Source organism: Sturnira hondurensis, unplaced genomic scaffold, assembly GCF_014824575.4.
Source record: "Sturnira hondurensis isolate 20B ecotype Veracruz unplaced genomic scaffold, ASM1482457v3 Scaffold0022977, whole genome shotgun sequence".
NCBI lineage: Eukaryota > Metazoa > Chordata > Mammalia > Chiroptera > Phyllostomidae > Sturnira > Sturnira hondurensis.
In genome coordinates, this window is record NW_028095608.1 from 734,926 (window position 1) to 761,125 (window position 26,200).

General features: G+C 55.4%; 2 long non-coding RNA genes across 3 annotated transcripts; one reads left to right on the plus strand and one right to left on the minus strand.

Annotated features, from left to right (window-relative positions):
• Positions 1-2,865: 2,865 nt before the first annotated feature.
• Positions 2,866-21,771, minus strand: LOC118980668 (uncharacterized). Of its 2 annotated transcripts, XR_005065175.1 has the most exons (3): positions 21,628-21,771; positions 4,272-4,436; positions 2,866-3,361 (listed from the first exon to the last, which is right to left on the minus strand). It is a non-coding gene; the product is annotated as an uncharacterized LOC118980668 (long non-coding RNA). The 2 variants fall into 2 exon arrangements; XR_005065174.1 differs by lacking the exon at positions 2,866-3,361 and having other exon boundaries at positions 4,264-4,436.
• On the plus strand, positions 21,103-26,125 carry LOC118980666 (uncharacterized). The gene is made up of 3 exons (XR_005065173.1): positions 21,103-21,446; positions 23,187-23,426; positions 25,999-26,125. It is a non-coding gene; the product is annotated as an uncharacterized LOC118980666 (long non-coding RNA).
• Positions 26,126-26,200: the final 75 nt, after the last annotated feature.

The window sequence follows — 26,200 nt, forward strand, 5'->3', positions numbered from 1 at the left end:
TTTATAGGTTAGCCCTGGTAAACTTCATCTTGGTTTTGGTTAACCTTCCCAAACATCCCCTTTGCTGGAATACGTTTGGGTCATCGGTGATTATGCAGTGAACAGAAGGAGCCCTGAGAGCAGTGGGTTTCCACATCGCCACAAAAATCTGTGTAGTGGTTGTCTCTCAGCTGGGCTGAATTGTCGAGAAATCTCATTTATTGGGGCATTAGACATTCACTCATCCACTCATTCATTCATTCATGCATTCATTTGTGATTCTATCAGAAGTTAGCTGTAGAGTGAGGGTGTGTTTTTCCAACGTCAGCAGAAGACATGCGAGCAGTAGATGTTTTGATTTACTGGGACTCGTTGAGATGGCCACCCCAGCACAAGGTGTCCACATCTTCAGGGCCCTGGAAGTAGGCTCTGTGGGTTATGGTGTGCAGTCACAGCCAATTATGCAAGGTCAGGGTCAACACATAGAGAATGGGTGACACTCAGGTCCACCAGTTTGTTATTTGCTAGCAATACAGACAGAAAGACTTGGTGGGAAAGAATGTAGGAATTTGGCTAAACCGAGCTTTTGCCTTATCGTCAGACTCCAATTATGCAAGGCTGCCCCCATCTCATATTACCTCAGACACGTGAAACATCAGCTTAGAGTTCAATGTGGCAACAGGGGTGGGGAACAACGAAGAAATCTCAAAATCAGGCTCTATTTGCAGTTCACACACCCTCGTTCACTCAGATAGAAGGAAGGCAGAAGGCAAGATGGACTCTTGCACATAGTGTTAAAAAGCCCAGGGAATGGAATAGGAATGAAGGTATTTTGCACACACACATGCTCTGTGAAAAACACGCCCTCTACTAGGGTGTTTGGAGAGGCCTGAGGAAAAGGGGACGAGCAGAGAGAGGAAGAAGGAACTGGCATCTATCTGTGTGACTGTCACCTCTAGCCACCATCCATGGAGTGCTTCTTGCCACTGGCTCCTCCTGGTAACCGTAATGCTCGTAGGAACCGACTGCTGGCCTCCGACTTCCTCATGGCCAGCCAGGCCCATCTTATGCAAGCTGGGCACACGGACCCCACGTTGTGCCCTGCCTGCGTCAGATCGCTCAGGGCTCCTGCTCTTCCCACCGCCTTCTAGCTGGACCATTGCTGTCCTGTCACTTAAACTGCCAGTCCTGCTTCAAAACCCACATCAAAGGTCAGTGCCTTTGTGGTGACTTTCCTGTCCTCCTTTCTCAGTCTCAGTGACTTACCGGCAGGCACGTCCGCCCCTCCCAGCACAGTAGACTCCCAGGGGCGGTGATCCTAACCCGGACGGGAGCCCCAGGCCTGACCCAGGGCCAGCCTCATGCTCAGTGACCAAATGTACCTTGTGACTCGCAACGAATAGAATGACAGAAGAAATGCCCTGGGGACCTCAGAACCCAGAGGTGGTGGAGTGGCGTTCCCACTCCCTTCCCACTCCCATCCCTGTTTATGCTGCAAGATAGACTTGAGGGCCAGAGAAAATCCGGAAGCTCAATAATGAACCTGTACTCTGGGACGGGGTGGTGGTCGTGACCAGGGGCTGCCAGTCTGGTTCAGCTGGTGAGCTCCGCTCACTACACATAAGAGGAAGGCTTTGTCACTGGTTATAGGTGAGTCACTGGTGTGTGCTTATCACCACAGCTGCCCAGGGCACGTCCACAGAGGGAGAAGAAGGTTGAGATCGGCCTTAATGATCTAGCAAAGCAAGAACAAGGGCACAGGCCTGAGACTTCGCCCATTCAGCTTGACGGACTCCCTCCGTGGGCTGAGCCCCATGGCCCTGGTGGTTGGGTGTTTCCCAAGACGAACCCAACCCAGAGACTGGAAATCCAGACTGTGAACAATGACCAGCTAGCGAAGCAATGCATTGCCAAGCAGAAGACGCTGTGGTTTGCAGCAAAGACCAAAGGAAGCAGAAATTTTAAGAACTTTCTGGGCAACAGCAATGAGAATTAAGTTGGCTCCACCCAGAGAAGTTCTGAGAGAAACAAGCCCCACGGCATGGCGCAGAAGAGATGGGCCCTGAAGGAGGCGTGTCCACCAGTACCGCCCTGGGGGAGAGTACCTGCAAAGACTTGGGGCCCATCAGGGGTGGAGGTGACACCACTAAGATGCAACAGATGACACAGACGTGGAACCCTCAGGGGTGAATGGGTGACTCGGAGGTGTTATTTGTTATTGCTGTTTCTGCCCTCCCTCCCGGGGGTTTGTACGAGGTGCTTGGTCAAGATTTCCAGGCCCAGCCGTGGAACAAGGACATGAAGCTTGTCCTCAGTGGAAGCCCCTCGGTCGCAGGGCAGCAAGGCAGAAGGCGGTGCAGAAGGAAGCAGGAGAGTGCAGGGTCAGCTGGGCAGCGCCAACCCAGAAAGGTGAGTGACACCTCAGCCCGGGGGCATGGAGCAGAGGGGTCGGGGCCCTGCAGCCCCGTGGCTGCAACGGAGGGAGTATCGTCCAAGGTGACCAGCCCTGGGATCGTTTACAAATATCAGCAAGCCTGCTGCCAACTAGTGAATGGCATTACACCTGGAAACTTTTGCCAAGGGATTGGTGTGACCCCTGATACGCCCAAGGTGATGGTTGATGGTTCTGTCAACAGAAATGGCACAAATTCCAGGCCACTGCAGAGCAAGTTCGACGTGCGTGGTACAGCTAGGCTCCTCTTCACAGCACGAAACATGGCTGTGAGGAGAGTGGTCCTGCATGGGTCTCTCCCCGGGCCCATCCCCACACCGGTCACCACCTATTGCTGGAGGCCAGGTGCACCAGGCAGGGAGAGAAGGTATTGCCGTGGGTGTGCATCTGCACAGAGAGACAGAGGCTTTCCAGAATCTTCGCATGCGTCCCTTTACTCGTGTGTTTGTTCCATTGTTTCTCTTATTTGTTTGGTTTTCATAGATTCCTGAGGCTCCAGGGTCTTCATCTAGGTTTGGAAACCCCAAAGAGTGAGTGATCAAAGTATGGCTTGGATTTGGGGGTTTCTAACTCGGAACAATACATATTGATATTTTACTATTTGCCCAAATTTGTTGTGCAAAGAGTTCACCAAGGTTTTCCAGGAACCAAGGACACCAGAGCAGGATTTGTTCAATCGCATACGAGCTCACCAGGAACAAGACCGTTGAGCCACTCGGGCTTGCCGGGACTATAAATATCTGTGGCCAGCTTCATGAGTCAGTAACGTCTTTGAAGGGACAAGCCCATGCTGCAGAGGGCCAAGGGTCGGGACGCGCTTTCCCTCGGGCGCCATGGTGTGGTTGGCCAAGTGTGTCTGCCCGCATGGCCTCGAGGTGCACAGGAAGTCGCCTCTGGCAGCTCCTCGGGGACACTTGGTACGTGCAGCAGCTGGGAGACAGTGAAGGGAGAGTGAGTGGCCCAAAGGAAGAAGGAACTGGGGATGGGGGAACGGAGGGGCCAGGCTGCCAAGCCTGATCTGAGGAGACCGCTACAGCCATCCAGCTCCTGCTGCTGGACTGGTTTTCCTTCCGGGTGAGCCGGCTCTAAACAGGGCCCTGCTCAGGACCGAAAATGGTGCCTGAGCGGCACACCCAACTCTTTGTGCCTCTGATGAACAGAGCAGAAGAGGACCTTCAGGAGAACCACGGTCCAGGCTGACGCTGCAGGGCAGCCCAGCGCTCTCTCAGCCAAGGGGTTGGAGAGGGGCGAGGCCGGGAGGAAAGGGACCAGAACGTGAGCTCATGGTACCAAAGGGACACAGCCTTAAGGACAGCAGTATTCCGATCACATGATAGCATGACAGGAAACAATAAAGGAAGAAACCACTGAGAAAGCCCAGGACACTACTTTGGAAAAACCTAACAAGGCCCCTGGGCATCAGCCAGGATTACACAGGGCTGTTCGCAGTTGGCTGGAGAGTTGGCTCCAGGGAGAAGTCGGGGTCACACTCCGCCTGCGTGTGTGCTCGGGGCGGCCATGAGCTCTTGCGATTCCGGAGCTGCTCGGGGCCAGGCAGAGAGCCGAGGCCCCTGGGGTCCAAGTAAACAGGGAAGAGGGCCTCCCAAACTCCCAGCCCCAGCATGCAGGGAGCACTGTGGGCCCATGACGTCATTTTGGCTGGACCCCGCTTCTCATAACATTCTGGACAGCTCTTCCTGGTGTTACAGGCAGCAGGCGTCCGGCTAGATGAAGAAAAGGCCAACAGAGTCCGTGGAGAATTCGGGGCATTGGGAGGCATTAAAAGGCCTCCTCAGAGTAACCAGCACTTTCCTGTTTTTAGGGCATTTGGCATAATTACCATGTCTGTGTTCAGCGTGGGATCCAGCTTCCTGCACTGACTCAGGCCGCACAGCCCACCTCCCTCTGCATTCCTGCAGGCGACGCGTCTGCCTTGAATCGTCCCGGAACATCTTCTGTCTCTACCGCACTCTTCCCACTTTCATAATTCCGTGCTGTGCCTGCACTGGGATTCGAAGGCAAGTATATAATGTTAGCCCTCGTCCTCGAGGAACTGGAAGTCCATTGGGAGAAACAGGCGTGTCCATCAGGTCATGGCCGTGGAAGCAGAGGTGGCAGCCTGCGCCCGGTCTAGCTGGCAGGGTTCGCAGGAGCAGAAGCAGACTGAGATGTTTCCCCAGAGCCCCTGGGTATGCCTTTACCCCAGAAACTGGAGGTGGAAGGCAGGTGGAGAATCACTGCAGAAGATCACACAGATGTCTAAAAGCATGTGAAGCCCGAGGGCCAGCAGTGGGGAGTGAAGAAGGGGCACAGGGCCGAGACAGGGAGCAGAGCACTGAGGATGATGAAGAGGGCTCATGCCGGGAGTGACGGCCTTGCACAGCTCTGGGGGAGGCGAGGACGGAGTGGGTGGCAGGTCCCCCGGACTGACAGGGTCAGGGGTAGAATGCCAAGAGGGACCAGATGTAAGAGATGTTTAGGGAGCAACTGGACATGAGACGTGGCAGACGGAGACATTGCAGTGACCCCAAGGTTCTGGCTTGGGGGCTCCCTGGCAGATGCGAGACAATGACATAAACCACCACACCCTTTAGGGAGAGGTGGCTTCGGGAGGAAGGTGATGGGTGCAGCAGGTGTGCTAAGTTTTAGGTTTACAGGATGGCCAGGCAGACGTGTGGCCAGGTAGGCAGTAGGAAATATAATTCCTGGACCCCAGGATTTGAGTCTGGACTGGAGACCTGCTTCTGGGAGCCACCAGCCAGGGGGATAAAGGGGTCACCCTCAGAAAGTGAGTGGCAGGTCCCAGACTAAATGTGGAGCTCACCGACACCCCGAGAACTCAGGAGAACCATTCGGTGGGTGCGGTGGCGGAGGCTGCAGCGCAGGGCAGGGCAGGAGGAGCAGCGGGAGGCAGAGAGTGGAGCCTTCGAGCGTCTCCTTCAAACACGAAGATGGGCGGGAGAGTGAAGGGAAGGCACGGAAGGAGCGGTGGTTGGGGAAGAAGGGTTTTTAGAGGAGGGGGTCTTTGGCACGTGTGAAGGACACAGGAAAGGAGCCAACGAGGACACAGGATCAAAGGTTCAGGTTAGAGAGATGATCACAGGAAGCTGGAGGTCTCAGGAGAGGGGCAGGGGTGGGGTCGGGGGCAGGGCAGCCTTCAGAGCCATGACCCTTCGTCTCCTGAGACTGAGAAAAAACTTTCAGATGAATGAGAGAATGTGCAGGCGGTGGAGCTGGCGGGCCACAAACCACACCCTGCTCTCAGGGCTGTGCCTGTGCCTGTGCGTGTGCGTCTGTGTGGTACACACCAAGCTGCCTTGCACTTAGAACTCAGTTTTCTCTGCACATTTTGGGCATGGGGATCTTCACTCCCTTAGACAGCCAGCTCTGTGAAGGCACGGGCCCAGTGAGCCATGGGTGAGCCCAGCCCTGCCCGTCATCGATGTCTTTTCCTCTCACGTCCTCCTGGCCAGTCCTTAGGAGACGCCGGGTACCCAGCACTCCTCACTCCTGAGAGCTGGGCTGCGCCTTGAAAGGTTATTTTTATTGACCTAGAACATTTTACAAGCGTTAATTTAATGCGAATAAGATGAGGAGAAAAACCCAACTTACAATTGAAAGATAATAATAAGTACAGGGTAGTAAAAGAGGATATATTTTTAAAAAGACAGTTTCCTTTTCTCTTTTAAATTACTGTCTTCTTCAGGGTTGGGCTGAGCCGTAAGGTCCCAAGGTGGCAATTTGGTCCCTTTGCTCTTTCAGCTTCCCTCCAGGCCTCTCCACTGGTCATGACAAGGCACCTAGTGCACTGCCACCAATGTGGGGCCACTTCAGGTGTGTGAGCCTCCAGCCACCTCAGCAAGAAGGGCACGGGATGCGTCTCACCATGGAGCTTTGGCATCAACCTACCAGGAATGCCCTCTGCGGCCACCTGCCCTCAGCTGTCTCCCTCCGGCCACTCGGGGCTTTTGAAGTTCACTCCATGCATTTTCAGCACTTGCTTACAGTTCAGTTAGCACCTCGGTGGTGCTCACAGCTTCCCACTACACATGGTCACTGAGGGTCATTCACGTCTTATCTCCCTCACGCACCAAACTCTAAGTTCCGAAAGACCAAGGTCCATGACTTACTGTCTTTACATTCCTGTCGTGGCAACCAAATTAGACCCCAAATAAGCACGTGTTCCTACGGAACTAAATGGTTTGCTGTTGCAGGTGATCACGCGTCTTTGAGCTCAGCTTTCTCGTCCGAGAGGCGAGGCAGCCGGACTAGGTTCTGGACGGTCCTCGCAACTCAAACATCCAAGTATGTTATGGGCCTGTTCCCCTTGCTTGGTGCAGACAGCAAGGGAAGTAGAGTGAGTCAGTCTTTCAGCCCGTGCTAGGACAGAGAGGACTGAGAATTTAAGATCTACATGGAGAGACAGAAGTAACCCAGATTAGAATAGCCCCTAGTGTGACCGGCGGCTTCTACTGGAGTCTGAATTGTGTGGCTGGCCCCAGGGATGAGACGACACACAGAAGAGCAATGCCAGGGGTACTGGGGTGAGCCATGTCCCTTCAGGGATTCTCTGTTGTCATGCCAACCCCCTGGGCAGGATAGCCCTCTCCATGGCTTCGTCCTTACCTGACTATGGTTGGGGACGAAGGAGAGGCTGGAGCTGGTGGTCACACTTCCTTCCTAGAACTGGGGTGTTTTGATGGCAGGATGGAAAGGGTTGTCTGGGGAGGGTCTGGGTACAACACGGGGTGTCGGGGGGCTGGGCAGAGCCTGAGCGGCAAGAGCATCCTGGGACCTTGTGGGAAGGACACAGAAAGTCAGGTGTCAGGGAGAGAAAGTGGTGACAGGACACTACCAGGGCCAATGTCACTCATTCTGCACCTGCCTCCAAGGCAGGGCGGCTTCCCTAAGGTCCTGAAGGAGCTGGAACAGACCAGAAGTAACTTACTTTACAACGTGGAGCCAGGAAGTGGGCTGGTGTCCCTGCCGTTCACAGTTGTCCTTCAGGAACCACATGGGGTGGGTCCCAGGGCCCCTAGGAAACCCAAATCCACAAGTGTCCAAGTCCCTGCACAGTGCTTGCACGTGACCCTTACGCGCATAAGGGCGCCACAGGGTGCGGCCACCGCCACGGGGTGCGACCGCACAGCACATCACTCTTGGGGGCTGTGCAGTGCCTGGCGCCGCACATTCAAGTTCTGCTCTTTAGAACTCTCTGGGTCTTTTTCCCCAAAATATTTTTGCCCTGAAGTTGGTCAAGTCCAAAGTGAGAAACTCACAGATTTGGAGGGTTGGCTATACATCATGTAAGTATTCCCTGTACCTCCGGCCAACGCAATGGATATGCAGGGTGGGCAAAGGAAGGTTACAGTTGTGGGTACACGAAACAGTTTCTTCTTGTGTTATTACTCATCCATTAGTGTATTATAACTTCCACAGAAACAACTGGAGGCTGACTTTCGCCCACCCTGTGTATGGGCAGACGGAGTTCCAGCTCCCTCCCCCCGGCCCCTCCTCCCACGGACACCTCCCGAGAGCAGACTGGAGGAAACCCTAAGGAAACTGTGAGTGCGCTGGCGTGATCGCAGGCCCGTGGCTCCTGTGTCCCAGGTAACAAAGCCAGCCCCCTCCCCCTCAGTCAGAGGGCGTCAGTGCTCACCCAGGCTCCTGCCCAGCCTGCAGGGAGGCCGAGCTGCCGAGGGCCGAGGGGAACTGTTCCGTTAGCGGAACGCCTTCTCTTTGGGGCTCTGGCTCTCCCTCATCAGGAGGCGCTAATTTCAACTTCGCCAAACCTGGGAGATTCTGTAGAGGACGCGTGAGGCTGTTTCCAGGCTTTGCCGATCAGACCCAATGCTGGTCACACTGGGTAACGGGCAGTGGGTTCTGGGCTCACAGCTGCATCGAGAGGCCCACTCAGCGCACAGGCCTGAGACTGCGGCCTCGCTCCCCAGTGTGTGGTCTCAGTTTGGGGGAGTGTTTCTGTCTTGGATGTCCTCTGTTTGTCCCTCTGTCTTCACAGCCCATTCGGAATGCCCATCCCACTCCCAGCAACCTCCCTTAGCTGGCGAAGTTTCAGCTAAAGCAGCGCAGGAGGGAGACCACTATCCACGAGGCTGTGGACTCCTGATGGGAGGGAGTCCATCCGGGCTCAAAGCCCTGGGCAGCCCCAGAGGGCGGCCCTGGCCATGGGGAAGTGGGGAGGCAGAGACAGAGGGAAACACCTGCAGCCACACAGTGCCTTCCTCTTGGGCTCAGCCTGTCCTCCCCAGCTCGCTGGGCACATTGTGTTCGCCTTCAGTTGCTTGTGACATCCAGGAAGTACCCTGGAGTCTTGGCCTGGGGCCCATGGGGGTTGGCTGCAGAGGCACAGGTTGGAGCGCTCAAGGACCGAGGGCCCCTCTGTGCAGGCCGTTCCAGCACTGAGTCCAGCTCTCTTCCATTCTGCAGAGCCGGGTGCGGGGCCAGGGCTCTGCACCCACACACTAAAGTCACAGAGACCCCCAGCCCGCAGCCCCAAGGCTTGGTAGCGCAGGGAGGAAGGGCTCTCATGAGAGGGGCGGTAACTATGTAAATGTTCCTCGCACATTCACTCCACACACATCCTGCTGTGACACACAGGGCCCTGTCCATTTGGAAAGAGTGGGAGTACACAAAGAGGGAACTGGAACGGTGACTAACCGTGCCGAGCGCCGTAATGAGCACAGGTGTGAAACCTCCTTTAGACACAGAGGCACAGAATGCCCTTCTGAGGGGACATGTAAGCCAAGACCTGGAAGATGGGAGGGGAGAATTCTGGGGAAAGGAAAGGCATGTCCTGTGCAAAGGCCCTGAAGCCCAGGGGAGACCGGAGGTGGGTCCAGGATTGCCACATCTCTGACGCGGCACTTTTCTTCTGAAGAAACGTGTAGAAGGAGAACAGCATACAGCTAGCACCGGCAGGCCTCGCCAGTGTCCTCTTTTCTAGGAAACGGGTGACGCGGGTGGGTGGCCACCGCAGGGTGCTGCCCAGGAAGTCGGACCTCGGGCCTCCAGAGCAGACCGAGCGCCCGCGTCCAGCCGCGCCGCAGGGACAGAGGAGGGTGGAGTCCTGCAAGAAGCGCAAGACAAAGGCGCCCCAAGACCGCCCCCTGTTCCGTGGCATTGACCCTGCATGATCAAAACAGCCACAAGGAAGCGTTCCCTCTGCTTTTCCCCTAACATCTTCTCCCTGGCTCCAAAAAAATATATTTGAAAACCCACTGGGCCTTCGCTATTTTTGGAGTTTTTGCTGTCTGTTATCTAACCCATGTAGCTTCTGGGCATCTGAGCCCATTTCCACTTGTGTACGTTCAGTGGTAAATAATGGCGATAACCTCAATGTTACACGTCAGGTGCTGGGCACCAATCACTTCGTCAGCCTTTGATTCTTCAGACTAAACAATAGAACTCGATTTGCCTATGTTCCCCAGGTTATTGCCACAAAAAAAACCCCAACAAACCCTGCTTCTGGGCGTGTGGAGTAGAGTGTAGTGATCCTTTTAAAACACAGCCAATCGCCCAGCTTTTCACTTGGACTGAGGTTCAGGTACCATTTAGTTCACGAGATAATCTTACTTCGAGATTCACAGCCACGCCTCTCACCTGTAGCAATCTTAGTCACCATCCCCCACCCCTATTTCTTTCTTACTGGCCCTGAAACCTGTAAGGCTACCTTTAAAAATGATGAATCAAGAATAAAATACAATGGGAACAGCTAGTGTATTAGAAAAACTCACCAGGAATCTAAAACTTAGGGAGAACACTAGTGTGCGTTTCTTTTCCAACCTGAGGAAGTGCAGCAGCGAGATCTGTGCCGATGTGCCTCTGGGGGGCCTGCTCCTCGGGCCTGGGTTGGTCTTTGTCCCCAGTGCTCATCATTCCTGGGGAAACAGGAGCAGCACCCTTGGAAAGTCCAGCCACAGGGGGAGGGGCCTCTGCCGAGGATGCACTACAGAGCTCTTCACCATGTCGGGACCACGCATAGGCACTGCCCTGTGGTGCAAGAGCAAACTCAGGCTGGGAAGGTGACCTGCTGCCTGCCAGATTTCCGTTTCTTTTGCTGTCCTGCTTTTGGCTTGTCATTTCCAGGTTCCACGTGTGAAGGGGAGACAGAGGCACTTGCTGCTCCATGGCGACAGGGGTAAGAAAAGAAGTAGGAATGGAGCATGGGACCCTCCGACAAGGCGTGTGGGTAAGGTCACAGCATTGGCAACCACGGTGGTCCCGCCACACGGCAGGAGCCCAGAGTCGAAACGGTGCTTTGGGGCGAGTTTACGCGGGGCCGTTAGAGATTTGGACGTAAGGCTCTGCGGACGTGAAGGCGCTGAGAGTAGATTCACTGGGTTCCCCATTCTTGCCCCCAATTCAGTATGAAGGAGTAGTGATGGGGGTGAGGAGCCTTTTGTTTATTTATTTTTAATTTTTTTTAATTTTGCTTATTGATTTCAGAGAGAGAGAGAGAGAAACATTGATGTGAAAAGGAAACATCAATTGGTTGCCTCCTGTGCACACCCTGACCAGGAATCGAACTCCCAACCTTTTGGTATTATAGGACGATGCTCCAATCAACTGAGCCACCCACTCAGAGCAACTGGTTGTACTTTTTAAAGCCCATTAACATAGAAGACTAAGTTTTTCTTTTCAAGCAACTCCAGAGGCAGCAGCAAGGAACCCAGTGATGAGTTCTACACTTCCATTAGCATATAGTCAGGCAATTGTCTTGAGTCACATCTCAAGGGTCATCGACTTCCTTTTCTTGTCATCAGGAGCAGGAAATACAGGTGGGCAATTTGTAGACAGGATGGGATTCAAAAACACAAACACGGTGTCCGCAAATGCCGGCACCCAGCCCACTGTGGAGTGTCAGTTGTCCACTTTCGTGAGTGTGTGGCTGATGGAGCTGGCTCACTCCCTCTGCCCAGCATCATGAGAGAGCATCACACGCGTATCACCAGCCCAGGAAAAGATCAAAGTTCAAAATCCGAAGTACAGCTTCTGCTGATCGTGTACCACTTTCACCCCTTCTGAAGTCGAAAAATCATAAGTCACACCCTCCTAAGTTGGGGACCCGATGTACATTCTGGGGGTCAGGATCAAAACCTCTGGGAAGACGTCTCTGCCGGAGATGAAAATCCAGGGGTCATTCAAACAGAGAGGGTTCTGGGAGTCACGTGGGGGTCAGGGCTGTCAGGAGAGCACCTGGGGCTGAAGGAAAGGGGGCCCAGGAGGCTGGGGACACCCACATCCCTGGACATACAGGTTCTGTGAAAGGAAGAGAAGCAGAGGAGTGTCGCTCGTGAGCACCCAGGGAAGGGGCCTTTCCACATGACGGAGCAATGCCAGCACCAAATGTTTCAGTGGGACAGAACGAGGGGTGTCCTGAGAGAATGCCCTTGGGAGTGAAGGCAATTAGGAGATCCTGGCAAATTTGAGCGAGACCAGTTACAATAAAACCGTTCTGGGTGAGCAAGCAAGCCAGGTTTCATTGCACTTACATGGACCAAGAAGGGAATTAGGTGGAGACAGCAGGAAAGGCGTGTGACCAGGAAGCGCCGAGAAGTCCCCGTGGACCGGGCTCTCCTGTCCGCAGGGTGCACGCCTCCAGTCACACAGCTGGCACCTGGACAACGAAGTCAAAATGCAGAATGACAGATTCTGGACAGAGCGTGTGTAGCCCAAGTCCCGATCTCGGGGGAGACGCCATCCTCGCCCTCAAGGATGCCACCTGTAGCAGACGGGGGAGAGCTCGGATCCAGGGTGTCGCCCAAAAGAGAAGGAAAGGCGTTTTGAGGGAGGACTGTGGAGGGCCTCCATGGAAGCCAGCGTTGGGATCCCAGCTAGAACACTGGGCTACGAAGGCCAATGGGACGGCAGAGGCCGTCTCTTCTGGGGAGTTTGAAACATTTTAAGGAGGAGCATCTGGAGACACTGGATGTTAGGAAAGGAGGAAGCACACAGAAAAAACTCAGAGTGCAGCCAGGCTTACCAGAAAAGTCCCCTGGATCCAGGCCCTTCGTGGGCTTGCCAATCACCCCGATCCAAGCTCCCTCACCTGGCTCCCCACCACGAAGCGTGTTTCGACACATTGCCTTCCACGGCACGTCCCCGCGCCACCGTGACCACAACGGCGGGACAAGCCTGCCCTTGGTTCCTGTGTTTCCACATGCGTGTTCTCGACAAATCTACCTGTATGCTGTGACCGCTCACCCGGTGCTCCTTGAGTAAAGACATCACCTTGGCGCCAAGGAAAATAACACAAAGATGAGGGCCTACACAGGGCAGAGGCCGTCAAGCAAACCTGCAATGAGCACCAGCTTTACGGGCCTGTTTGTGGTTTCACTGTGAAGACCACATACTCCCTCTTAAAAGACCACAGGTCTTGATCTGCGCTTGTTTTTGGAAATGTTGTGTTGTATTGAAAATGTTGTACAAAGAGAGGCCTTGATACGACATATAGGAATGTAAGGTTTAAACGTAGCTGCATAATTTTAAAAAATTACATCCCAACTTTAATTAAGGCAGTGGACCCTAATTTAAACAAATAAATGATTAGTGTGGACTACCAACTGTAAACAAAACCATAATTAACAATGTAATTATCATTCTTCCCATTTCAGGCATCCTGGTCGGAATTCCTGCTCTCTCACTACAAGAGGCTCAGGGAGCTGAGGTTTTGGCCGGTTTCACCAGCCATTCTCCTGGCGCACGGAGCACGCAGCACGCAGCAATCAAGTCAGCCCCTCCGTCTGGGCCCGAGCATCAGCGGACCCGGGCGTGGTGGCGCGGCTCCAGGCACATAGCAACGCGGCCTGCGTCCTTCAGGGCATGCGCCTGGCACCTCTGTGGGACGGCAAATAAGCCTTTGGAACAGCCCAAACAAACCATAAGGAAATCCTGCATTCTGAAACAAAAGGGCTGAAAGCTGCGCAGAGACACACACCGCCATTGTCTGGTTTGCCAGGATGTGAGCCGTCAAAGTCACACGAAAGACGCCCTAATTACCGGGCTAACACCGTGAGCCCGGGTCTCATGAAAACAGGACCAAAAAAATGGCAAGAAAGAAGTGCTCCCTGATTCCAGATGGGCCAAAAGAGTAACTTGCTCTTGAACTTGTTCAAGAAATGGACAAGCGGGGCTGAAAAGGAGAAAGCACACCAGGGCTAAGTTCAAGTTTTCAGGAACAACATGAATGCTGGGTAAGGGAAAAAGGCAGAATAGTTTAATGCCAGCCGAAGGGGGGTGGGGTGTGTTTTTACAAACATGGTTCCTTCCCCCTCCTTTTTCATTGTGTAGTGTATAAAAAGAAAAAAAATGAGCCCATTTAATGAATGAGGAAGGAGTTGAAAGGTAAATGAGTCCAAATTAGATGGGCTTTTAAACTGCTTTTTCAAAATCATCTTAAACACGAAAAACACAGATAAGGGTGAAGGACAACTGGGAAATAACGAAGATGTTGTCGGTAAACAATTGATAAGGTAGGGCTCCTGGAGTGTTTAGAGAAATTAGAGATAGGCAAATGAGAGGCTGAAATAACACAGTCCCCAGGGCAGTTAGTGGGACCTGCTAAAAAATTGGCAACGCCCCGGAGGCAATTATTTTTCAAACACCATTTAATATCGGAGACGGGGGAAGAGCGGAGTCTTAACATTACATCGCCTCTCGCACGTGTGTAGGAAATGCATGGGTCGTTCTCAGAGTCATGCACGGGTCTTGCTTTTTTCTTCCTCTCTCAGTAGCAATGTGACAAGACTGATTAAAGCAAAAGGTGTTTAAAATGCCTTTTGGCGTTAAATAGAAACAGAAGCACATCTTCCAATAAAAAGAAGGAAACTGAGGCACTGAGCTATCAAAGGAGTTGTCGAAGGTCAAAGGCCAAGTCTATGCCTAAGTTACGACCCGTTTTCTAGAATCCAGGTAGCTCAGCTCGGGAGGAGAAAGAGCGTAGAAGGTGCCTGGGTCTCAGGTGTTAACACTGTGGGCTGGCCAATGGGGCAGGGAGTGGGGGTCTCTCATCTTAGCTGGAGCCCCCAGCGCCGGCAGCCAGGTGGGGAAAAGACTAAGTCTGCACTCCTAATGTGACCTTGGCCTTCACTGTTTTCTGTCCCACCTTTTTCCACCCGAGAGGCCCTCGGCTGAGGTCAGAGCTAGAACGTGAACACCCACTCACTCTTCCACTCCCGGCCCCAAGCACCTTTCAGAAGGACCCCCACCCTCTCTGTGAATCGCAGAACCCCTCTGTGCCTGCCCCTTTTCACTGCTGGAGCAGCACAGTCCTGAGAGGGATGGATGTCCCACTGGCTCCTGCACAGAGACCCAACCAAGGGGGAAAGTGCCTTGAGCAAGCAATAACTGAGTGCAGGCTCGGAGAGTTTAGATGATGAGGAGACGAAGGCGGGCGATGGGCGCCCTTGTATCCCGAATGGGCATCTCTCGTTGAATCACCCCGTCCTGGGCTGGCAGGAAACAGAACAGGCCTACACTGAGTCCCAGATTGGTCTCTGGGCCCCCTCAGCTTCAGCCCCTCCAAACTGGGCAGTGCATTTCAGGCCTCCTTGCCCGCCCCTCCCACGCAGCCCGGCTGCCTGATCGGATCAATGTCAGGGTCAGTGTCTCCAGTCTGCTGCTGCGTTGTGCTGATGGGTCGATAGCAGTCAGCAAAGACAGATTGTGCCAAAGAAGAATGTCCTTTTCTAGGCTGACTCAGCTGGGGACAGGAAGACACGGGGACAGCTGGCATCTGGCGAAGCCCTTGATTGTCCCTATGAAATATTAACTGAGAATGGCTTTGCGTTGGCCCGGCACTAAGAAGGTCGCCCGGGTTGAGTCTGAGAGGCAGCGGAGTTGCGTCAACACAGAGAGGCGATACGCAGTGTGCCGTTTCTCTGAGCTAATGCGGTTGGTCGAGTGCCACGGGAACAGGTTTCATACGTCTCCACAGACCCCTGTGTTTTTATGACAACCATCTCCATGACAACCAGGTGTCCAGACACTAAATGGATCTCCGGGATATTAAATCCCAGCCTGGCGAGGGGAGCCCAGCTGACTGCAGCCTGTGCAGAGCCATTCTTGAGCTGGGCAGGTGGGTGGGCTCAGGGGAGTGGTGGGGGCTCCCCAGAGCCCATGAGGGGGCATAGGGAGAACACGACTGGAGAAGAGGCTTTTCTCGATCATTTTCACTAATGAGCCAGAAGAAAAGGTAAATAGCAGGTAAATTAAACTCACAGGAAACTAAATGCGAAAGTGTTACGAGCACCAGAGAGACTGGAGAAATTATGTCAATGGCCATGGAAGAAACAGCAAAGTGAGAATGGTCCTGGAAAGCCCCAGACAGGTCCCTCTGGGGCCCATATTCCAAAGTGAGAAGGGAGGACAGGCTCACAAGGCAGGTTGAGGAGGAGAGAAAGGCAGGGACACCACAGCACAGCCCAGAGCTGAAGCCGACACCTGCCCCTGCCTGCTCCCGGGTTGTTCGGGTGACCCTGAGAGCTGGCCCAGCGAAGGACAGCAGGTGACAGCGGGCAGTAGGAGGGGGTGTGGGGAAGCCAGGGAGCGGCATCTCCCTAATGCAGCTCCTATTGCCAGATGCAGGGTGACCATGAGTCACACCAACTTCTTCCCAAGGTGAGCTGAGTCCTGCCTGCACCCAACAGTCATGCTGTAGCTGGGGCTTCTTTTGCTTTGAAGTGATGCCCGGGTGCTGGGTGCCCAGGAGGAGAGGACAATGCCATCCCAGGCAGAACTGGAAGGAAGGAAGGAAGGAAGGAAGGAAGGAAGGAAGGAAGGAAGGAAGGCAGGCAACAGGCAAAGCTGATGAAGTGGAGCAAAGGGTTGGCTATGCCGTTGGAACCCCAGTGACATTTAAATAGGCTGCAAATGGCCTTTTGGAGGGAACCCCCATCTCTGTCATAATCAAAACCAGGACAGGGCAGGTGGTGGGGAAGCGGGGTGGTAATCCATGGGTATCAGAGAGGAAGGAGGATGAACAGCCTGCCCTCCACAGAGCTCAGTTTTAAGTGTGGGGTTCGTCTGTTGCGAGAAGACACAGCCCCCAGAGCTAGGTGTGTTCAGGGGGAGAGCCGTCCTCTGCTGAAGGGCAGGAGGGTTAAATCACTAACTGTCGGCACGTCTGGCAGCAAAATAAAAGGAAACCACATTCTCTATGAATGGGGGAAGGAGCAGGGCAAGGTAGTTGTTTCCTTTTCTTTTTTTAAAACATGAGTAAGATTCTCAATATGTTTGAGATTATTTAGCAAATTCTCTGAAAGGGGCCTCTGGTCACTAACCAACAGTTTGTGGAGGCAGAAGCCACAGCCTCCGGACTTCCCGCCCCTCCCACCCCGGAGACAGCGAGCTGGGCATCGCGGGGGCCTCTGTTCAGCTAACCATTAACAATTCATAAAAGTGCAGACCCCGGTGTGATCAGCCCAGTCCTCGGAATGTTATTAGAAAATCCTATTTCTGGTCTGTTATGAAACAGAGGTTTTGATGTGCTGCCAGGTTTATGGGGAATTCTGGAAACGGAACACGCGGGCTGCTCCGAGAAGCGCCGGCCAGTGGGTGTTACATAAAGCCTTCCTAGCAACTCAGGTTCATCACAGAATGTGAGGCTGCAGTGGAAAAAAAGCTAAGGAGTTAATGCAAAACATGAGCCCACCACTATCCGCATTTGTCCTGAGGCCAGCCCGGAATTCGTGGGGGCGAGTTAACCCTCGGCGCCCCGCAGGCTTGAGCCGAAGGGCACCTTCATGCAGACCTGGCAGGGTGCAGGGCAGCTCTGCTGGCCTCTGAAGCAACCGCTCTCCCCTCTCTGGGCTGCTCCCAATCTCCCCAGGCGCTGCAGAAATACAAGCAGGAAGGTCACACCGGCCCGGCCCTGCCAAGAGAAATGCATCTGGTGGAGAGGCCGTGTGCTTGAACTCCAGCAATGAGAATCTCACGTCTGGGAGCTGCATCCAAAACTATGTCGATCAGGGTCAAATCCCTTTCTGGGGATGGTTGCCAGCTTTTGTGAGGTTTCTGAAAAGCATACGTGGTCCATTGTTTCACATCCCCCAGGTCGGGAGGGGTGGGGGTGGTCAAGGAGTCCTGGCCCCAGGGAGCACATAAAACATTGTTTCAAGGCCATGGTGTGACCTGCTGATCCATGACAGCCAGCCCGAACTGCAGGGTTACAGAGAGGAAGAGCTGTCCCAGCCATGCCGATCAGTGTGTTGGGCTGGGTTGGGAAGGGGGGTGGGGGGGGGCACGGGCCAAAAAGGAAGGGGGCTTAGTTGGGACTCAGGTAGACCAAGGAGACCTCTGCTGTAGCAGAGGGGCAGTGGTTTGGAGGGCCGCCCTTGAAGAACCTGCCAGGGCCCTGAAGGCCACTCTGGACCAGTGCCCACTTCCTGAACCATCAGCGAGAGAAGCGTCTCTTCGTTTGGGAAGGAAAAGAATGGTTTTATAAAGTGCCAGGGCCCTGGGCCTATGTGAAAGCAGGCACCCAGCAGGTGGGTCGCCTTTCCTGGCTTAAGTCACATCAGTGCAGACCTGGAGGGTCCGTATCCCCTGTCCTCTTTTGAGACCGCCAGGCCAGAGAGGGTAAATGCTGCTTCTGCACTTTAAAACAAAGAGACAAACCCCAAGACGTTCCAGCTGGATGTGATGCTGCACCCACATAGTGGGAGATGGATTTCTACTTTAGGTTGTCCTGAAGAAGTCACCAGAAATCCAGAAAGCAATTTGCACTGAGATGCCTCTGGGAAGATTTCACGAAAAGTGAAAACACTGGATGGAGCACACTCACGAAGGCAGCAGGCCCGCCCAAGGAGGACAGCGGGCTCCAGGCACGGCCCCTCGAGGTGGGAGATCTCACCGTGCCTGCCAAGCCTGTGAGAAGGGGGTCCTCCCGCTGCCCGCAGGTGGGCGCCTGCCTGCGGGCCTCGGCGCTGGCCTGCCCCGAGCCGTGGAAAGCTGTCCGCAGCCAGCACGGCCATCATGAGCCAATTTCCATTGAAATGAGATCAATACTACTCATTTTTCTCTAGCTGGCTCCCGAGTGATTCATGAATCTGAAAACTAGTTCATGAATCAGAGCGGCAGGGCTGGGCGGGGAGCGTTTGTGCGGCCGGGAACCTCCATCCCCCCGTGAACCCCCGCTGCCAGTTGCATAACACTCGCCTGCCTGCCTGCATGGCTGGGCCAGCCTTTTTGGAAGCAGCTTTTGGCTTTTACCAGTTCACCTACTTTCTTTCTTAAAAGGAAAGAGTGCCGCTGTAGGCGGACTGTGCGTTCTTGTGCTCCGGGGGTGCCTTCATGCCCTTGGTGTAGCTGTGTGTGTCCGGACAATGGTGTTTGTGTGCACACTGTGTGTGTGTGTGTGTGTGTGTGTGTGTGTGCGCGCGCGCGCGCGTATGTGTGTCCCCGGCTGTGGGCCCTTTAAACCTGAACAGGAGCCAAGTTCATCTCTCGGTGGAGCTCCGCGAGGAAGCCGGAGACGGGCAGTTGGAAACCACAGGCCTGCGAGTGCTGATTACAGCCTGCTAAGGAAAATGAGATTTCTATCTCACAGGAATTCAGTTATAAAAATAAAATACAACGTCTGGCTTGATTCAGCTAAATGTACAAGCACCGGGGCGTTTTAATTTAACAGCAAAGCTGGACAAGAAGAATGACCTAAAGCACAGCATTTAGAGAAAGTCAGAGGAGAGGGGGCGGCTACAGGAAGGAAGTGGGCGTGTGTGTGCGTGTGTGTCTGGGGCGGGGGGTGTCCGGGGGGAGAGAGGAAGGGAGGGAGGGAAGGAGGGAACAAACGGCCCTGCTGGCAGTGCGTGCGGTGGGGATGATGTCATTGGAACAGTTGGAGGAGGGAGCAGAAAAACAGCCCGGGCTGTGCTAATCCTGTTTGCTGCCCTGAAGGGAATGGACGGCGGCCAAGGCAGGGAGTTCTGGGAAACCATATAAGGCTGCCAAACAAGCTTTGCCGCCAACATTAGGAACTGACAGCTTTGTTCTTTGTAACCTGGCTGCCCGCCAGAGGCCTCATTTCGGCTCTGCGGCGTGATTAGCCTGGACGGCCGCCAGCCCCGCGCTGAGAGCTCCTTTTCTTCTCTCGGAGCTCGCTCTCCCCCCTCTTTCTCTCTGCCAAACATGCAGCAGTTGCCATGGCAGTCGAAAGTAAAGTTTAAAAAAAACACGGCCAAGTGGGAGGCACGCCTTTATCCAGATGTGCCACATGAGCGGAGAGAAAAGGCAGGGGACCTATTCACAGGCTTTGCCTGAGGAAGAAAACACTGGCCAAGCTGTCAGCTCCGCGAGGTGACTCCAGGATAAACACGGAGGACGGTGGCAGAGACACGCTGCCTGGCTGTTTACAGAGAGAGGGGCTGGCTCCCAGGCCTCCTTTTCCTTCTCTCCTTGTCTTCCTGAGGCATTGTGCGGCGTGTAATGTGAAACGGAAAATGTCATGGTTTCCACTGGGAATGTGTCCACAGTTTTGAGAAAGCTCCAGAAACACGGGCCCATAAGCACTGAGGAAACGGGAAGCGGGGGAGAGGGCATGGGCGGTCGCAGAGGCCCCTGGTCACCAAGGTGACCCCAATGAGCAAGAGCTGGCCGGTGTCACGGCCGAAAGGGCTCTGCTGGCTGCCGCAGTCCTGCGGGCCTTGACCCTGGGGCCCCAGGCCGTGCTGGGACTGGGGTTTGGCGGGAGTCTGTGGGGCCCACCGAGGCCTGCGCCCTGAGCGGCAAGGCAGCCCTTTCTGCCCCTTCCCCCAGCACCGACAGTCTCGGGTTACAAGGCGACCGTGTGAAGAATCCACTCTACTACTATTTTTAATACGGTTCGTTTTTCACCTGCTTGGACAGTGGAGCATCTCCCTGGAGGTGACAAGTCGTGATCAAAGGCAGGTCTCCAGGCGGAGAGCTGGCAGGTTCCAAGGCAAAGGTCACTTAGAGGGGGAGGCCGGGTGCCAGCTTCCCCCCAAAGCAAAATCTGACACCCCTCACCCTCGGGGTTCAGCGAGATTCTCGGAAAGACCTCTTCTGGTTCTAGAAGTTTCCTCAGCAGGGGCTGACTAGGCTGTTTCCTGGCCTCGTCAGGCAGAAGACGGAAAGGACAAAGCAGTGATGGGCTGCCCCCGGCCACCCCCTCAACCCATGACATCAACAGACTGCAGCTGGCCTCCGAAAGGGCCTCCCTCGACTGTCAAGAGTGTGTGTGACCGGTGTCTGGGTCCAGGAGAGAGATGGAAGTGGCGGGAGGAAAGAGCTCCAGGTCGTGGGGGAGAGTTGGGGAACAGGAGTCCCTGCTCCTGCCATTTCCGTCACAGATTGGCCTCCTGCCTTAGGAAGCCCAGGGGCATGTTGGTGGGGTGCTCCTCTCGGAGGGGGGCTACCTTCCCCATCCCTGCTGCCTCTAACCCCACGGCCCTCACCCCTGCCACGTCCTGCCTGTCACCTATGTTGCAGACAAGGCCGAGGGGACCTGAAATGAGGATGGAGTGTGGAGTCCAGGAGGGTGGGCCCTGCAGGCTGGCAAGGACACGCTGCACCTCCTGTGGGGACATGAGCAAACAAACGTGTTGCTAGGCAGACCTGATCCACTGACAAACCTCAGGTTCCTGAGAAGTGGGAAGGAAGCACGGGCCTGGGAGCAGAGCCATGACACTGCTCTTGTCCCCTGTCCTGAACCAGGGGCTACCAACCCTCAGAGCCCGGGACGGGCCCCTGCAGTCCCAAAGTCTGCCCAAGCAGCCACCCTGCATAAGGGGGTCCCCCTGCTCGGGGCCTGGCCAGCCTCATCCCAGTCCCCTGGGCTGACTCCATGAAGGGAATGCTCACTGGTGACCTTGTGGAAGCAACACTGAATTAGATGTCCATATTGGTGCCATGGGGACCTGGTGACGCCACACCTGTGGGTCTTGGAACCCTGCAGCCTCCCCAGGTGCTGCCTGCAGCACGTGCAGCCCTGGAGCCTGTCTGCGGAGCTCCAGAGTCCCCTCTGCAGTCCCCAGCGCAGGTAGAGTGGGGGCAGGAGAAGGGCAGTTTTCTGGTGGAAGGGGTGGGGTGGGGGGAGCAGTGGACAGGTCGCCTGGCCCTGCAGAGGCGACTCCGGCTCTCCCAGGGCTCCTCTTTCCTCAGGACCCATGGATTTGACGTAGCACGCGTGAAACAGCAGAAAAACCATCATCCTCACTTACAGATTAATGCAGGTTTCCTATTAGGTTTGTCAGGCAGACGGAACAGGAGGGCCCTGGAGGGTTTTCCTTCCTGAGAAACCAAGAGAAAGCAAAACCAGATTCCGGGGCGGGCGGGGACCGGTGAATGCGTTTCGGAGCAGCAGGGACCACAGCCAGACAGTGTCTGCGGACAGGCGACCCTCTCTCCCGTGGCCCTCTGTTTCTGGTGCTGCTTTCTCCCTCATTCAAGAGCCCAGTTTAATTTCGTGCTTCACCTGCATGGTAAAAATAATTACATACAGACATGAAGCCTGCAGTAAAAATCAATGCACGGAGAGATTCTATCTTTGCCTTCAGTCATGGCAAGCCTTCGCAGCCATAAATAGAAAGCAGTGAAATGCTTCTCTTTGTACACAGACAAGGGAAACTCGTCACCGGTCTTTGCATGTCAGTGACCGTCAAGGGCCGGGAATTTGGGTGTGGCTCCTACATGGACCTCACGGGGGCAAGGGCCCATCTGCCTTCAACCAGAAGGTTGCTGGGATGGTGGCATAATAAAATGCTGGCACCGTAGAGGCAGCTTTAATGGACACCAGTGTTCTTCTTTGCTGCCGGGTGCTCAAGCCTGAACCAGAGGGAACATCAAGGGGGGCAGGGGAGGCACTCTCAGCCCAGCGCCGGACCCCCACCCACCTGCCAGCTGAGCCCCAACAAGGTCTGCTGGGCCCCGGAAGCCTGCTCTGCTCCCAGCAGGAGTGAGGAGAAAAACTGCCATTTAGGAAACCAGTTCTGAGGACTTTTCAAAGTCTTAGGGTTTGCGCTAACAAGTGAACGCTGGTGACTCAAGGTGCAGAACCTCACATCTGCGCAGCTGCCGCACACACGATGGAGCTCTGGGAGGTCACGTTCAAAGCTGTGCCACCCAGACACCTGCAGGGTTAGTCAGCAGGTTCATCGTTTCCACCACGGGGCTCGTTCTACCTGCAGGACAAGGCCTCCCTCCCACTGCAACAGAGGGAGAGCCGCCAGCTTTGTGTCGGGACCTCAGGGACGGCCGCGGGCCATCCCACCGAGGTCCTGAGAGGCAGTGGAGCGGCTCCCGCAGCAGGCTCAAGGGCAGACCTATAGGGGACACTTGGAACCCCGAAAGGCCCTGCTTCTTCCTCGGAGAAGCCTGGCCCGCAGTGCCAGTGCTTAGATTCCTGCCCCCCGCCCCGGGGGGCCTTTCAGGTTCGCACAAGAAGGCAGCCGTTGGAGCGAGGGGAGTCCCTTCTCACCACTCAGAGTGAGTCCGGGTGCATAAACCTGTGCTGATAACACCCACAGCCCTTCCATCCGCCTGCTCATGAGCATACCTGAAGGGAGGGAGCGACGTTTCCCTTGCCTGGCCACAGAGAGGGCCATGGGGCTCTGGGGGCCCACAGGAAAGGGTGACTGAAGGACCCTCCCCGAGCGGCAGGGTCGCCACTCTTTCCTCCGGTGGACAGTCGGCTTCTCGAGCCTCTGGGTGAACGGGGAACCTCATGGCCGTGGGCAAGTCACACACCTTTCCGATTGTCTTGGTTTCCCCATTTCGGCAGATCACATCTCTAAAGCATTTGATGATTCTGCAATCCAGTGAGAGCGAGGGGACATAAACAACCATCACCCATGGCAAGGCACGGCAGAGATGCCTGAGGGCGAGTGAGTGACAGAGGCAGACACTGGCGGCGACCTGATGGGAAGCACTCACCCACACTGCCGTGAAGGCCCGCATCCGGATGTGGAGGGTGTGGAGTCCGGATGTTCCTCGTGCCCAGAGACGTGGTCGGGCTGTGCGGGTATGGATGGCCAGTCGTGTGGGGGCTGGTTCTCTGATATGCGGCTTCTGTGCATCCTGCTTGCCGCAGCAGGTGAGCCCTGGGTTCCAGGGCCCCATGTCCTCCGTGGAACCTGACAGGGCATGACCCTGTTGGAAGCACCAAAATCTCTTTGTGGTGGGCTGACACCATGAGAAGGAACAAGGCCCTGAAGGGCGCGTGGTCCTGGCTGCACAGTCTAGACTCTGGAGGGCCCCACCCTGGCTTCGAACACAGCTCCTCAGACCAGCCACACTCAACCTTACAGATGGTAGGACACACGGTCACCTCCGGTTGCACGGGCCCATGAGCGGTGGTGACACAATACTCACCTGGTGTCCACCCTCCCAGGAGGAGGAGGCCTGCCAGCAGACCAGAGAATGACCCATTTAGTCATGATGCCTAGTCATGGCCTGGATCTGGAGCACTTAATTCTGGGACTGTGGCCTTCGCTGCAGTGTCGAGCTCATTCCCATCCCGTCACGTGCAGAAACTGTGGAGAGGCTGTTTTTTATTCCTTTGTTTTGAAAGATAATGAGAAAGAGTCTCTAATATTCAGCCAGAATGTATCCTTGCAACCGCTGTGGATGTTTAGCCAAGGGATACTGTATGTAATGAGGAAAAGGCAAATATGTACACGATCTCCACCGCCTTACAACTGCAGGAGATAACATAAAACTGCAGGAAGTACCAGCAAAAAAGCATAAACGCAGGCTGTCCCACCCCGGGCCTGCCGCCCCCAGCCTGCGGGAGGAACACCCTTCCGCAGATCAGGGCAGCAGAGCCTCGGGACTCGTCTCACCAGTGCTGGGCCGGGCTCCTGTTTCCCGAGTCGCCCATCCGTTAGCATCTGCGACGCATCTGGAGTTTAGGGCAGACAGGCGGAGTGACTCCAGATAAAGTCCCGGATTGGCTCTGGCTGCTGGAATTTTGTCCAGTCTGTGCACATTTAACAGACATCACTGAGGTGCAAAAATCACATGGAGGGGAGTGTGTGACCTTAGGGAGTTCAGTCAAGGAGGGGTGCAGGAGGTGATGAGGACAGCCTGCCTTGACCCTTTGGGAGGACTCTGACGGTTAAGTACATGCTGTGATTAGGGAGAACAGTGCCTCCGGTGCAGAGGGGGACTCCTGCCCACACCTGCCTGCTGCAGCTGGGCAGGGCCTGGGCCTGAGCCCGGGTCCCCGCAGGCATGTCTCCTGCGGGCCTGCATGACAGGCCACTGGGGCCCAGCCCTGCCTGGTCCAGGATAGGCTCCGCCCTCCTGAGGCTCAGCTGCTCCAAGGCAGCAGAAGGGTGGGGAGCAGGGGATCCCCAGGCATAAGGAACCCAGGGTTAGTCACCCCAACTCACCGGGAGTAAGCCACAGCTACATTTTAGGCCATATTAGGTTACTTCAGGACATTGGTGGATTAGCTCAGTGAGCTGTGGAAAGGGAGGGGAGCCGTCCTGCTCTGCGGCCCCCTGAGGACCAGAGAAGGTGGGCTTCTCAGTGGAGGACTCGGAGATCACCGGGGGCTTGTCTACTCCACCCCAGGCAGCCTCCCTGACAGTGCAGGCTCACCCGTCTCTGGGCCCCAGACAGCACTGGGGGCTGAGGCTTCCTGGCCAGCACAGGCCAGGGGCGCCCCAGACTCGCTTCTCCTGAGACGCAGGCCCTGGAGGGGACAGGCAGGAAGGCCTGGGACCTCCAAGGAGCAGGGAAGGGCCAGCAACTTCCCGTCAGGAGGAACCACGACGTGGTGCACGCTTTCCAGGTTCTAGAGCATCCTCGTCGAGATGGCCTCAAAGGGAGGAAGGACACCCGCTCACGGCATTCCATTTCTGACGTCCTGAACCCAGTGGCCTGACCCGTAGAGAGAAAACAGTGGAACCAGCCCAGCTTTGCACAGCAGGCCCAGCGCCAGCCGTCGTAACAGTGGAGACAAGACAACCCTCTGCTGCCCACGCTGACCTGACCCTTCCACCGTCGAAGCGGAGTGTGGCAGAGCAGCAGGGGCAGAAGAAACCAGGAAGGACACGGGCAGCTGGGGACAGCTCGGCCTTCGAGGGCCCAGCCGTGCTGGGTCCGGTGACCCAGGCCTGGGGCCTGCGCGGGTGGCAAACCATGAAAACCCAGTGGTCGGTGTTTCTGGCATCCTCGCTGGTGAATAAACACAAGAATTGGCCTATTGGTGTATATTTACACCTGCATGATCCGTCGGAACTCACAGAAGTATTTAAATACTCAACCGGTAATCACAGCCGACCATCACGGAGCTAGCACAGCACTGCAAGCAGTCATTTCCCATTTTAAGTGGAAAAGCATTCTCCCTGCGCCTCTTGAGATGGCGAAGGGTATGTGTGTGTTGAGAGTGTTGGGACAGGAAGGGACTTGAGCAGGACTCTAAGCCAGCAGCCACCCAGCTGTTTGCGGAGAGCTGGCAGTGCTGGGGCCAGGGGACCCTCTCGGGCCTTTTGGCTTTGCCCTCCTCTCCAGTCTGTCTTGTCCCTCCCTGCTGTGTCTCCACACCTGCCAGGCTCCTGACCTTAGGTTTTCTCTCCCATTTGCAGGCCTCCTTCTAGAAACCAAGCTTCCTGGTGTCCTTGAATCCTTCCTAGGACCCTGTGGAAGGGATGCTGCCCTTGCTCCAGGCCACTGAAGAAAATGCCCCCAGGGCCCAAGGGACCATCAGCAGCTCCTCCAGCAGGGAGCCCTCTGCCGGGCCACCTCTGGCCAGCCCCAGCAAGCACAGGCCTGGCAGGCAACGGCCAA